The sequence below is a fragment of the Protobothrops mucrosquamatus genome, unplaced genomic scaffold (genome assembly GCF_001527695.2).
Source record: "Protobothrops mucrosquamatus isolate PMUCROS unplaced genomic scaffold, P.Mucros_1.0 scaffold1170, whole genome shotgun sequence".
In the NCBI taxonomy this organism is placed as follows: domain Eukaryota; kingdom Metazoa; phylum Chordata; class Lepidosauria; order Squamata; family Viperidae; genus Protobothrops; species Protobothrops mucrosquamatus.
Genome location: NW_015387384.1, coordinates 105559 through 118896, shown reverse-complemented (window position 1 = coordinate 118896; position 13338 = coordinate 105559).

The following is a 13338-nucleotide window of genomic DNA, read 5'->3' as shown; positions in this document are numbered from 1 at the left end:
TGGAAACCCGCCCTTATTGGCAAACGAGTCCCTAACACAAAGAACGACACCAGACCCACACTCACGAAAACCACACAGGAGGTCACCACCACACATCCACGCAAAAAGCAAACCCAAACCCACACAGATGATGAGGCACGACCACAAACTAGAAGCCAGTCCACAGCTGCATCATTAGCCACTTTAAACCTCTCCAATCTATACATGAAGCAAACTGACACCCACCATAAAGATGTGGCACGACCACGAACACGAAGCCAAACTACAGCAATGAAGCTCACCATCTCAAATCCCCCTGCAACTCAGACTAACCTGAGCACAACAAAGCCCCCACCCAAACAGAACACTCCCCCAGCCAATCATAGCACAGCCAACCCCCCAGCCAATCAGAGCACAGCCATGCTCCTTAACCAATCAGAACACACCTCCAACCAATCAGAACACAGCCAAGCTCCCACCCAATCAGCTCAAACCCCACGGGCAGTTAAAAGGAAGAAACAGCTGCGATCGCACACTACTCCCAGAAGCATGAAGCTGAAGACACCAGCCTGAAGATGACGAATGTGACTTCGTCGAAACGTCGCCAGGACACTTCCAATTTTACGCAGGAGAGAACCCGAATGACCAAAGACCTACATACAAACACCTGCGAAAACCTCAGAAAACATATATATATATATATGAATAGCTATTTCAAGCTAATTAGCTAATTAGCTCTCATCAGCCAGACAGATTTCTTCCTCCCATATTTGGGCCGACAGGGTGCATCAAAAAACACTCAAGGTAATATATATATATTAAAGGTAAAAAAGGATATATGCAGTGTTATTTTCATTTTAGATATCAAAAGGGTTTTGTGGCTCCCAGTGTTTTGTTTTCGGTGGGAAATGGGTCCAAGTGGCTCTTTGAGTGTTTTGGGTTGCCTACCCCTGGACTAGACGATCACCTCTATCAGGCCTGCATCTATCGAGCAGTACCTGATCAGCTGCAAGAATGGTACCAGGTAGCAGTAAGACTAGACATTCAACTTGCCCGCTACAAGAAGCCTCCCCCACCTGAAGCCGAACCAAAGCCAGAGCAACCTAAATGGCAACAACCCTGCTGAAAACTTCCATTTGCTGCAACTGCTGAATGACCCCGGCCACCTGCAGGCCCGCCAATCAAGTGCTTCCGATACGGACAACAGGGACACCAAGCAGCGAACTGCCCAGTCCCCTACCCCCAACAGCAGAACAGACCGGTACCAGCAGCGAGAAAGAAAGCTGATGTCAAGGTTCCAACTAATGAAACACTTCAAAGAACTTCCAGGCATTGTTTATCCTAAAAAGCCTCTATTTTGTGTAACATAATGTCGGCATGCCATAAATGGGATGCCAAGATCTGAAATCTCCTCCCCTGAGCTGTTATTTTGCTAGCATTTTCCCTCCCTTATTTTGCTGTCATAAATCACGTTCCCCAATCAGCCTGGGGGGCAAAGGTTCACTTCCATTCTGAAGTCTGCGTAATTACTCTCTACACACATTCTTTCTCCTCCCCTCCCAGCATCATCTAAATTAACTCTAAAAATACCAGACAGTTCTGCATATTTTGTCAAAGCAAGAATATCCAATATTAGCAGTGTTGACACCTGTCCAGCAGCCAGCAAGAGAGAAATCCTATGGATCCCACAGGAACCTGTTGCCCAGGAGGATGCTGGAACCCAGGCTGGACCCGCCCCCACTTTACCTTCTTTCAACAGCGACGATGAAGGAGAGAATGACCCAATGGTGAGTCGACACGTCCCACCTTTATCTCTACCTGCCAAACTCATAATTCCTAAATTGGGGGGACAGGCAGATTTAAAAGTACTAGTCGATTCCGGATGCTCCCGATGCATGATTATCTTACCATTTGCCAGGAAAAGCAAAGCTGCTCTCCAAACCTGTGAGGTTTGAGAAAGCCGATGGCTCCATGATGGGAGGGACTTTAGTCACGCAATTAACTGAACCCCTACTCTTAGAAAGAGGTGAGCACTCGGAGTTCATTCGCTTCCAGGTGGCTCCAAAAATGACTGAAACGGTGAGCCTGGGATTAGCCTGGTTGGACAAATGGAAGCCATTTATTTGGTGGGAGAAGGGAATGAGAACTGTGAGGCTACCTATAGAGCCCAAGCCCCCTATTGATTCAACGGATGTCACAGGAACCTTTAGCCCACCCAACGAGCAAGCGCACATGGCTGCCTCATCTCCACCAGGCGAGCCACTCATCCCCAGCAAGTACTGGGACCTGGTGGAGGCATTTAGTGAGAAGGAATGCGACACCCTGCCTCCCCACCGACCCAATGATTGTTCCATTGAACTGTTGCCGGGAGCCAAACTCCCACGACTGAGAATGTACGCCATGTCCCCTCCCCGAAATGGAGGAGATGCAGCGATATGTGGACAAAAACCTAGAGAGGGGGTTCATTGAACGGGCCAAGTCTGCTATGGGGGGCCCTGTGTTGTTTAGAGAAAAAAAAGATGGATCTCTTCATCTCTGCATAGGCTATAAATCTCTGAACGCAGTGAGTATGGAAAATAAATACCCCCTCCCCCTCCTAAAAAACTTACTAATCCACCTGGCCAAGGGAAGTGTCTTTACTAAATTAGACCTGAGAGAAGCATATTACTGGGTGAGAGTAAAAGAGGGACATGAGTGAAAAACTGCCTTCAACTGCCCCTTGGGAAGCTATCAGTTCAAAGTCATGCCATTTGGGCTACAGGGAGCCCCAGCCGTATTCATGCAATTGATTAATGAGGCCCTACATGATCATTTATACAAGAGAGTTCTGGTGTATCTTGATGACATCCTGATATACAGCACAAATATGACTGACCATATAAACCTGGTGAGAGAAGTGTGAAAGAAACTATTGAATGCCAAGCTTTATGTCAAACTATCAAAATACGAATTTCACCAGACCCAATTAGATTATGTTGGCTATAGAATTTCCAATGAGGGCATTGAAATGGACCCAGCTGTAATCGAATGGCAGCCCCCAAAGACCCGCAAACAGCTCCAGAGCTTCCTAGGTTTTGCCAACTTCTACCGTCAATTCATCCTCTCCTGTGCTGAAATTGCCCTACCCCTTACAGAACTACTCAAAACAGGCAAGGGAGAGGGGAAACCGCGACCGGGCCAACCACTAACATGGACTATGGGCTATCAAACCGCTTTTGAGAATATAAAAAGACTATTTGCTGTTGAGCCGGTCCTAAAGCACCCCTGCCCAGGGGAGCCCTTTGTAATTCAAGCCGACATCAGCGATGTGGCCATCAGAGCTATATTGCTGCAAAGAAACCAAAAGGGAGCTTTGCAACCCTATGCCTATACCTCAAAAAAAATTACTGAAAACGAAAGGAGGTGGGCCATATGGGAAAAGGAGGCTTTCGCAATTAGATGGGGTCTAATAAACTGGCGACATTATTTAGAAGGGAGCAAGGTGCCTTTTGAAGTATGGACAAATCACAAAAATCTAGAAGCACTGAAAACTCCCCGCAAACTGTCCCCAAAGCAGGTACGGTGGGTACAGTACTTTAACCGTTTTAACTTCAATCTAAAGTACATACTGGGAGGAAAAAACTTCCTAGCTGATGCTCTATCCAGACTGCCCCAATACAAAAGCGAACGTGAAGAGGTTAACAAGGCAATTATCTCCAATCCACAAACTGCTGCTCAACTCATGCCTCGCAGGGCCCCTAACCCTGATGACCCTGGGGCAAAGAAAATAAAACAAGAGTTCCTCACCGATCAATGGTTCAAAGACAATCAAACCTCCCTAACATACAGGGATGGCTTGGCTTACAAGGGAGGGAAATTATACTTGCCAGAAGCCCTCCATCTCAACGTTCTCAAACACAGCCATGACATAAAACAGCTGGACACTTTGGATATTTAAAAATTCTACATCTCATCCGCTGGCAGTTTTGGTGGCCGGGACTAAAACGAGATGTGGAAGATTATGTCAGGAGTTGTACTGTATGTGCCACCATGAAAAGAATTCCAGGGAAACCCCCTGGGTTACTGCAGCCAGTGGCAGACCCTTCCCAACCTTGGGAAGAAATTGCTATGGACTTTATAGTAGATCTACCTGAAAGTAGAGGAAATACTGTCATCTGGACAGTGATAGATCTGTTTTCAAAGCAGGCTCACTTCATTGCCTGCAAAGGGCTCCCGTCCGCCCAATGATTGACTAAATTGTTCTTGAAACGTATCTATCGGCTACATGGAGCCTCTAAACGAATAATTTCGGATAGGGGGATGCAGTTCACAGCTACGTTTTGGAGGAGCTTTCTTAAATTAATTGGATCATCTCAAGGTCTATCATCCGCTTTTCACCCATCTACTAATGGGGCCGCGGAAGCCACTAACAAGATGGTGGAGCAATATCTCAGATGTTATGTTTCCTACCAACAGACCGACTGGACTGATCTCCCTTTTGCAGAGGTGGCTTACAATAACTCTCTTCACAGCAGCACTGGCTTCACACCTTTTAGAGTAGCCACAGGAAAAAAGTTCAGCCCGATACCTGAATACCCCCAAGCGCCCCCACCTTCCCAGACACTTGCTCAATGGGTGAGGGAGTGGGAAGAAGTTTGGAGAGCCACGAAAACTGCTTTAAAAAAGACTTCTGAGACCTATAAAAAGCAGGCAGATAAAAAGAGGGCTCCTCAAAGAACATTCCAAATTGGAGAAAAGGTTTATCTGTTGACTAAATATTTACGCCTCAGATTACCTAGCAAGAAATTAGGACCGAAATTCTTAGGGCCTTTCCCCATCATAAAGATCATTAACCCAGTCACAGTAGAATTAAAACTTCCTAGGCTTTTAGGGAAAGGGCATCCTGTCTTCCATTGCAGCTTGTTGAAACCTTTTAGGGGCTCCACATTAAGACCTCCTCTGAAGAAGGCACCCGGACCTCTCGTGGTAGCGGGTCAGACTCACTATGAAGTAAAGCGTATTCTTGATTCTAGAATGTTTAAAAGGAAATTGCAATACCTAGTGCAATGGAAGGGTTATACATTGTCTGAAGCCATTTGGGTGAAAGCTAGCGATGTGAAAGCCGACAGACTCATCAAAAGGTTTTATAGGAAACACCCAAATAAACCGAGAGACAGTCCCTAACATATGCTTTTGTTTACATTACAGGATCTGTCCTTTTTGTAAGGGGGGCCGGATGTCAACACTGCTAACATCGGATATTCTTGCTTTGACAACATATGGAGATGCATCCATTTTCCTTTACTTTAGGTTTTACTTTAGAGTTAGAATTAGATGATGCTGGGGGGGGGGGAGGAATGTGCATGGGAGATTAGTTAGACCAAACAATACTGTATAATAGTGAGAACCAAAGCTGTTTGTAATAAGAGATGATAAGACATGGTGGGATGAAGAACTGGGTGGAAAGCCAACATTTCAACCTAATTGGCGAATGTGATTTATGACTGTTAGTTAGAGGAGGGAATTGTGCTTTGATACTATGTGCTGAGGAGAGGGGAAGCCAGATTTGGCTTGGCCTATGTACATGCCAATGTGTTGCTATTCGAATAAAGATTCTTTAAGGTAAACAATGCCTCGATGTTCTTTGAAGAGTTTCATATGTCGGAACCATGACATTAGTTTTTTGCTAAAAAGCTGACTGTGTATGAGGGTAGAAACAGATATAAGTGCAGGCTGGTTGCTGAGTGTCCAAAGTGCAATCATGTGACTGCTGTGGGAGAGCCACTGGAATTTTAAATTTGGGTTGTTAATACCTTCCCAATAGTGCATTGGAACTTTGAATGATGGCTAGGTGACTGGTTGTAAATTGAGGATTACCTGTAGACAGACTTAACTTTTATGAAAGATCCATTAATGGGGTCTTCTGAGCTTCTCACCTCAAAACATTTTATTAAAATTTCTTAATTTGGTTATTTCAGGAGAGAATTCAATAAAATGTATGTCATAGTATGTTTATTTATTTAGTCATTTATTTTGCCATTTTTTGTTTGAAGACTCTCTGTGACAGGAGCCTCCTGTTGTGGGGAATACCCTTGCTATTATTTTAGATAAATTTTGAAGACTTTGGCAAAATAAATTACAGATAATCCTCAATTTACAATAGTTCATTTAGTGACTGTTTGAAGGTACAACGGCACTGAAAAAAGTGACTTATGACGATTTTTTACAGTACAACCATTGCGGCATCTCTGTGGTCACATAATCAAAATTCAGATGCTTGATTCATGTGTATGACGTATTACCAACTTAACAATTGCAATGATTCACTTAACAACTGTGGCCAGAAAAGTCATAAAAAAGGCAAAACTCATTTAACAAATGTCTCACTTAACAAGAGAAATTTTGGACTCAAATGTGGTTGTAAGCTGAGGACCACCTGTACTCATCTGGAGTGATACCTTATCCTGATTGTAATAAATTGTGTATGTACATGACACACCATAAAAGAATAGTTGCACTGTCCAAAATTTGGATCACCAATAAATACACATAGCACAATAGAAATGATTAAAATTGAAAATATAATGGAAGCACACAAACTTTAATGATAGATGAGAAGTATTTGCTGGAGGCTAGTAAAATCATTGTGATGAACTTTTGGTCAGCAGCCATCTTTCTTCTTCATTTCTGGGACTCTTTATGGTCCCATTATTTAATATAATCTGACCTAAAACAACAAGGTTTTTAAAACATCATTGCTTTATTAAGCCTGGTTAAGCAGAGAGAGTGTATTTAGCCCCCCCGGGACTTAACAGGCACTGGCCCTGCTATGCTAGCCACCAGCTTCTTCCCACCCCGTTACCGATTCAAGAAATTGAAGAAGCATAAAAGATTGCTTTGATATATTTCTCTTTTCTTGTCTAAATACTGCTGTTTGGGAGTTAAGATGCAAACATTCAACTTTAAGTTACTCAGCAGCCATGTGTAATATCTCATCGGACGATCCATTATGCTCTTTATTATGTGCTGTCTAATGAGCAAAAATACATCACACATAACTGCCAGCAATATCTGGCTTCCTGTTGATAAATTAAGCAAATAGCTGTGTTCCTAACCATATCCAAGTAAACAGACAGATTGATGAATCAAAACCAAATTTCATGTCACAATATTTGCTCCTTTAAGCAGAATGTTACCTATTCGTTTGTATAGGGGCAGCTCCATATTAACATGGGAGGAACACATGAATGCCAACAATTCTTTCATAGATATGGCCTCCAAATTGAATATAAATAAATAGATACAATTGTTTATACAGACTTTTCTCTCTAGTACAGGTAGCCTTCGAGTTACGGCAGTTCACTTAGCGATGGTTCAAAGTTACGACAACCCCCCAAAGTACTTATGACACAGTCCTGAAGTTACAAATGTTGCAGCATCATGGCAGTTCACCGTTATGACCAACTACAGAGAAACTGCAACATTCTTCCTGCCTATTCCCCCCCTCCAGGGCCTAACAGGCACTGGCCCTGCTATGCTAGCCACCGGCTCCTTCCCACCCTGTTACTGATCACTCACTTATCTTTTGATGATCCAGAGTTCCAAAACAGGCTGGCCGCTCCTTCTCTCTCCACAAGCGATCTGCCTCCTCTCCAACCTCATTACTGTGGGGTTTGCGCTGCAGTGTGGTTTCTTTGCCTGCTCCTGGCACGCCAAAAGCTAAGCAGTGAGAGCAGAGGCAAAGTGAGGCGAGCGCACCCGATTCAGCTTGGTTGACTCACTGAGGTTGTCTGCACAGGACACCTGATCCGCTTTTGGAGCAGCAGACAGCCTCGGTGAGTCTGAAGGAGCGCGAGATCGCCCTCCCAAAGATCTCAGTTCCTTTGCAAAAGCTTTTGGCACAGAGAACAGGCCTCAAGGAGCGCTTCTGTCCCTCTTGGTGCAAAGAACAGAAGCCTTTGGGGGTGCGATCTCGCGCTCCTTCAGGCCTGTCCACTGCACCAAAAGCTTTTACAAAGGGACAGAGGCCTTTGGGAGTGCGATCTCCCTCTCCTTCAGACCCACCGAGGCTATCCAGTGCTCCAAAAGTGGATCGGGTATCCTGCGCAGGCAGCTTCAATGTGTCAGCCAAGTTGAGCAGGGCAGGCTCGTCCCACTCTGCCTTTGCTCTCATTGCTCTGCTTTTGAACCGCCAGGAATGGATAAAGAAACTGTGGCAGAGGGGCTGGAGAGGAGGCAGCTTGCTTGATCATTGAGATCTTTGAAAAGTAAGTGAATTTCCACAGGCCCAGTGCTTGTGGAGACCCGGTGCGGCAGGATGGGGGGTGGGGCAACAGTGGGTCGTGGGAGGTCTTGGGTGGTCTGAAGCAGGTAGCCTGCTCCATCACTAGCCCCCCCCCATAGCCTTCTCCACCCTGAGATACCTCATGTGCACTTAATAACCTTCACATTCAATTAGCAAATACACTGGGTGAAGCAGGGAGGGATCATTGAATGTGATTACGAATGTAATTGGCAGGACTATTACATTTGTAACTCAAGGATTACTATATTGATCACTTCCATATTTTGGTATTCTGATAATGGAGGATACGATTTCTTTCATTTCAAACTTTTTTGATGTAAAGATCAGAAATTGTACATCTAAAAGCCCCACATAATGTGTGTGTGTGTGTGTGTGTGTGTGTGTGTGAGAGAGAGAGAGAGAGAGAGAGAGAGAGAAACATAGCTGCCTCCACCTTTTCTATATTATCTCGTAAGTAGACTGGATGTAGATCTATATTTACAGAGATGTATTTCACTTGCCTTCCTGTTACAAATATCCCTTAAATATCTTCAGTGGGCTGAATTGCAATGATTGGGTGACAAGTACAAAAACTTAAGGTACTCAATTTCCTAATACTCAATTCTAATACTAATACTCAATTCAAATGCTCAATTTCCTAAGAGAAAACATGGCAGAAACTGCATCCTCTAGCTCATAATGATGCTTTGCTTTCTATTTTCCTACTTAATCTGTGACAGTTTGTTTTACCAGATTGCTTACTGTTCTTTAGTTCCATGATTTTAAATTCAATAAATAGTATTCTATTTAAAAAAAAATCTAAAGAGCTATAGGCATGAATATTCTTTGGTTGAGCAGATATCAATTCACAGACATACAATATTTGAAAACAATTCTAGAGGAATTAGGGGAATATGTTCCTCATCAGGATAAATAGCCCATGCTCGGTCTTTGACCTTAGTGTGGAGTTACTCTTAACCTTCAGCAATATTTTCAAAACATTAATATTAAATCTAATATTCCATCATAGGGAGCAGTTCTTGGACTTACTCTGTTTGATATCATTTCAGGTAGTCAAAGATTATCACTATAGTCTACTTTTTTTTGTTTCTTTTGAACAAGCTATATCCTCTAACTGTTGTATTTCAGTTATCCCAAAACCTATATCTAAGAAATCATATTTGTTTTCCTATAATGATATTTAGGACACATTTTATCCACTTCAGCATTTTCTATACTCTGAGCTGAAAAGCCAGCTGAATAAGCTCAACCAAGCAAACACTAGAGACATGATGAGCTCCAATGTTAATTTTATTAGGCATAAACAATCCGGCAAGTTTGAAGAAAAGCTAACTCTGAAACTATGGCGGGAAACAGATAATTAAAAGAGCAAAACTTTCCCTCTCCTCTGACAGTTCAGATCACATTGTCCAATAAATCTTCCAGCAATTGTTATGAAAAGAAACTTTGGTCCATCAAAACATTCTCTCAATGGTCTTCGGCTCTCATGCTGATAGGGAACACCTGTGAATCCCAAACTCTTCCGCCTCCACACACACACACACACCTGTAACTGTTGGCAAGTTAGCAGCAGTCCTAAAGACAGTAGGGTTCATATCTTGACAATTATTATGTAAATACAAAATACATGTCTTCCTAATTTTTCATAGAATGTTTAATAGATCCCACTATAGCTTCTCTTTCACTTCCTTTGGTAATTCACAAGTCCTTATCTGAAGTTTAATTTCCATCCCATGCAGCATTCACTCTTAAAGAAATTCATGTTTTAGTTAACTGTAGTATTTCTGAGAAGTGCATCATATGCTAGCCATCCATCCATCAATCAACCATGTAATACAGACCTTGGTGCTAGAAACTGAAATCTTTCCTTTCTGTACCATTTCTGTAGCTATTCATTCATCTGCAGCATTGTATTTTACCTTTTCAATCCTTTTCCATGGACTAGAAGGATGGATGAAGACATCTGAGTTCCTATTTCTTCAACTTCCCTCCTGAACTTCAAAACATAATCAGAAAAGACTTCCAGTCTATAAACTTTAGATCTCTTTGCAGTTATTCTATCATATCCTTGATCCATACTTCCAGAAAACAGTATACTTCCAAGCCCAACCAGCATATATTTAATTCTGTTTTTCATACAAAGGAGTCATAGAAAAGAGTCATCAAAAGACTGGATAGCCACTTGTCTGGAATGGTACACGGTCTCCTCTTGAGCAGAATGTTGGACTACAAGACCTCCAAGGCCCCTTCCAATTCTGTTAATCTGGTACTGATCATTAAAATTCTTCCCCCCCCCCTCCTGGAATGTAACACCAATTTATCTTATTTCACATTCAGCAGGGGAATAGTTACTCTCCTTTATTTCTTCTTTAACTAACTAAAAGCTTTCCTTGAGTTCTGGTTTGTAAAATAGGTTCTGAATCTGTTTCTCGTTTGTATTTGTTGAGACAGTACCTCTGTTTTGCTCTTTTTTGTCACCTCCTATACAGATAGTCCTTGGCTTATGACCACAATTGAGCCCAACATTTCTGTTACTAAGCAAGACATTTGTTAAGCAGGTTTTACCCCAATTTACAACCTTTCTTGCCATAGTTATTAAATGAATCACTGCAATTGTTAAGTTAATATCACGGTTATTAAGTGAATCTGACTTCCCCATTGACTATGCTTGTCAGAAAGTCACAAAAGATGATCACATGACCCCAAGACACTGCAACTGTCATTTGAATTTTGATCATGTGATCATGGGTTGCTGCAACGGTCGTAAGTGGAAAACAGTCATAAGTCACTTTTTTCAGTGCCATTGTAACTTCAAATGGTCACTAAATGAACTGTTATAAGTCGAGGATTACCTCTATCTCAATCTTTCTTTGGTCTTAAAGTTCTCTATCCTCATTTATAGCTGAGTTATATATACTGTATATTCATTTTTTTGAGTACTATAATGGGTTTATATTTACTGAATATGCATACTTCATTCTTTCAAGATAAGAAAAATGTTCCACACGTTTTGTACATCATAACTGCAGAGTGCCATCCAGTCATTTTCTCTCCTGTCTTCTGTCTTGCTACCTTAAATGGAAATTTCTTAGATATCTCATACTTGAGTTTCCATGCTAAATTTTGTTGCCAAAATCCTATTAGTTGTCCATTTGCTCAGTGAGTTTGTTCCCAAAAAATTGTCTTCCATATATTTCTTCCAAAGTGTCTGCTTGCTCTGCTAGAAGTAATCACTCACAGCAAGCAAACGGCAACTCTCATTATATACACCTTTAAAAAAAATATCTATTCAGGAGATTACTTTCTCCATTTAGAGCAGTAATGGCGAACCTTTAGAGACCGAGTGCCCAAACTGCAACCCAAAACCCATTTATTTATCACCGGGTGGGCGTGACCGATTGGGTGGGCGTGGCCACGGTGGTCACGGCTGACTGGGTGGGCGTGGCTGTGGTGGGTGTGGCCACCTGCATGATGCTCGTGGGGAGGGACACCTGTGGGGACCAGGCAAGATGGGGGAGATCCAGGGGGTCTCTGGCGGATGGGGCGGTGGGCTGGAGGCTCATTCTGCGAGGCGAGGCGAGGCAGGGTAGGTGTGCCAATTGCCGTGGGGCAAGGCAAGGCGAGGCAGGGGCCGGAGCAGCTGCTGCCTGATACCATTCCCCCCACACACACAGAGGCCAGTGAGCGCATGGGGGCCGACAGTGTCTGTCAGCAGCCACAGCCTGCTGGTTGTCCTGCATCATGGCAGCCCCACCGGCATGGGTGGAGACAGCTCCGGGACAGCCGGAAAGGAGCCCTCACCTGGTTCGGGCCCTGTGTATACGGTGGCTCTTACAGGGGAGGCGGCTGGTGCTCCGAGCCCCTTGATCGGCCAACCACACAGGGAAGCAGGAGGCGGCGGCAATGATCCCTGCATCACCAAGCCCGGCTGGCAGCAGATCTGGAAGTGAAGCTGTGCCGCACATCCTCGCGCTGGTGGAGGCAGCAGTGGGGGAAGGTAAGCTGTGGTGCATGCCCACTCCTCTCCACATCATCCCACATGCATGTCCCACAGGTGCACGTGGGATGATGTGGGGTAGGAGTGGCAAAGGGTGGACGCATGCCAGATCTTGCCTCCTCCCCGCCGCTGCCCCCACCAGTGCGAGGATGGGTGGCACAGCTTCGCTTCCAGATCTGCTGCCTGACACCATCGGCCCCCACACACAGAGGCCAGCGGTGTCCATCAGCAGCCACAACATGCTGGCTGTCTTGCACAATAGTGAACTGGCCACGGAGCCCCATCGGCATGGGCGGAGATGGCCCTGGGGCAGCCGGAAGGAAGCTCCTCCTGCTGCTCCGACCAGTCAGCCATGCAGGGAAGCAGGAGGAGGTGGAGAGGCAGCCAGGGCTCTGGTGCATGAAATCCGCTGCCTCATCTGGCTGCCAGCGAGCAGCCAAGGCAGCTCCAGACCCCTGGCTGCCCCTCCACCTCCTCCTGCTTCCCTGCATGGTTGACCGGTCGAAGCAACAGCAGAAGCCACCCCCGTTAGAGCCGTCGAGTGGATGGGCCCAGGCCAGGCAAGGGCTTCCTTCAGGCTGTCCCGGGGCCATCTCCGCCCACGCCGATGGGGCTTCATGGCCAGTTCGCCATTATGCAGGACAGCCAGCATGCTGTGGCTGCTGATGGACACGGTCAGCCGCCATGCGCTCACTGGCCTCTGTGTGCGGAAACTGATGGTGTCAGGCAGCAGATCTGGAAGTGAAGCTGTACCACCATCCTCACGCTGGTGGGGGTGGCGGTGGGGGAAGGCGGGATCTGGCATGCTTCCACCCTTTGCCGCTGCTGCCCCACATTGTGCCATGTGCACCTCCGGGAAGTGCGTGTGCGATGATGTAGGGTGTCAGCAGGGAGGGGTGGGCGTGTGCCACAGCTCGCCTTCCCCCACCACTGCTTCCACCAGCGTGAGGATGGGCAGTCCAGCTTCGCTTCCAGATCTGCTGCCAGCTGGGCTTGGCGATGCAGGGATCACTGCCACCTCCTGCTTCCCTGTGTGGTTGGCCAGTCAAGGGGCTCGGAGCAGCAGGAGGAGCAGCAG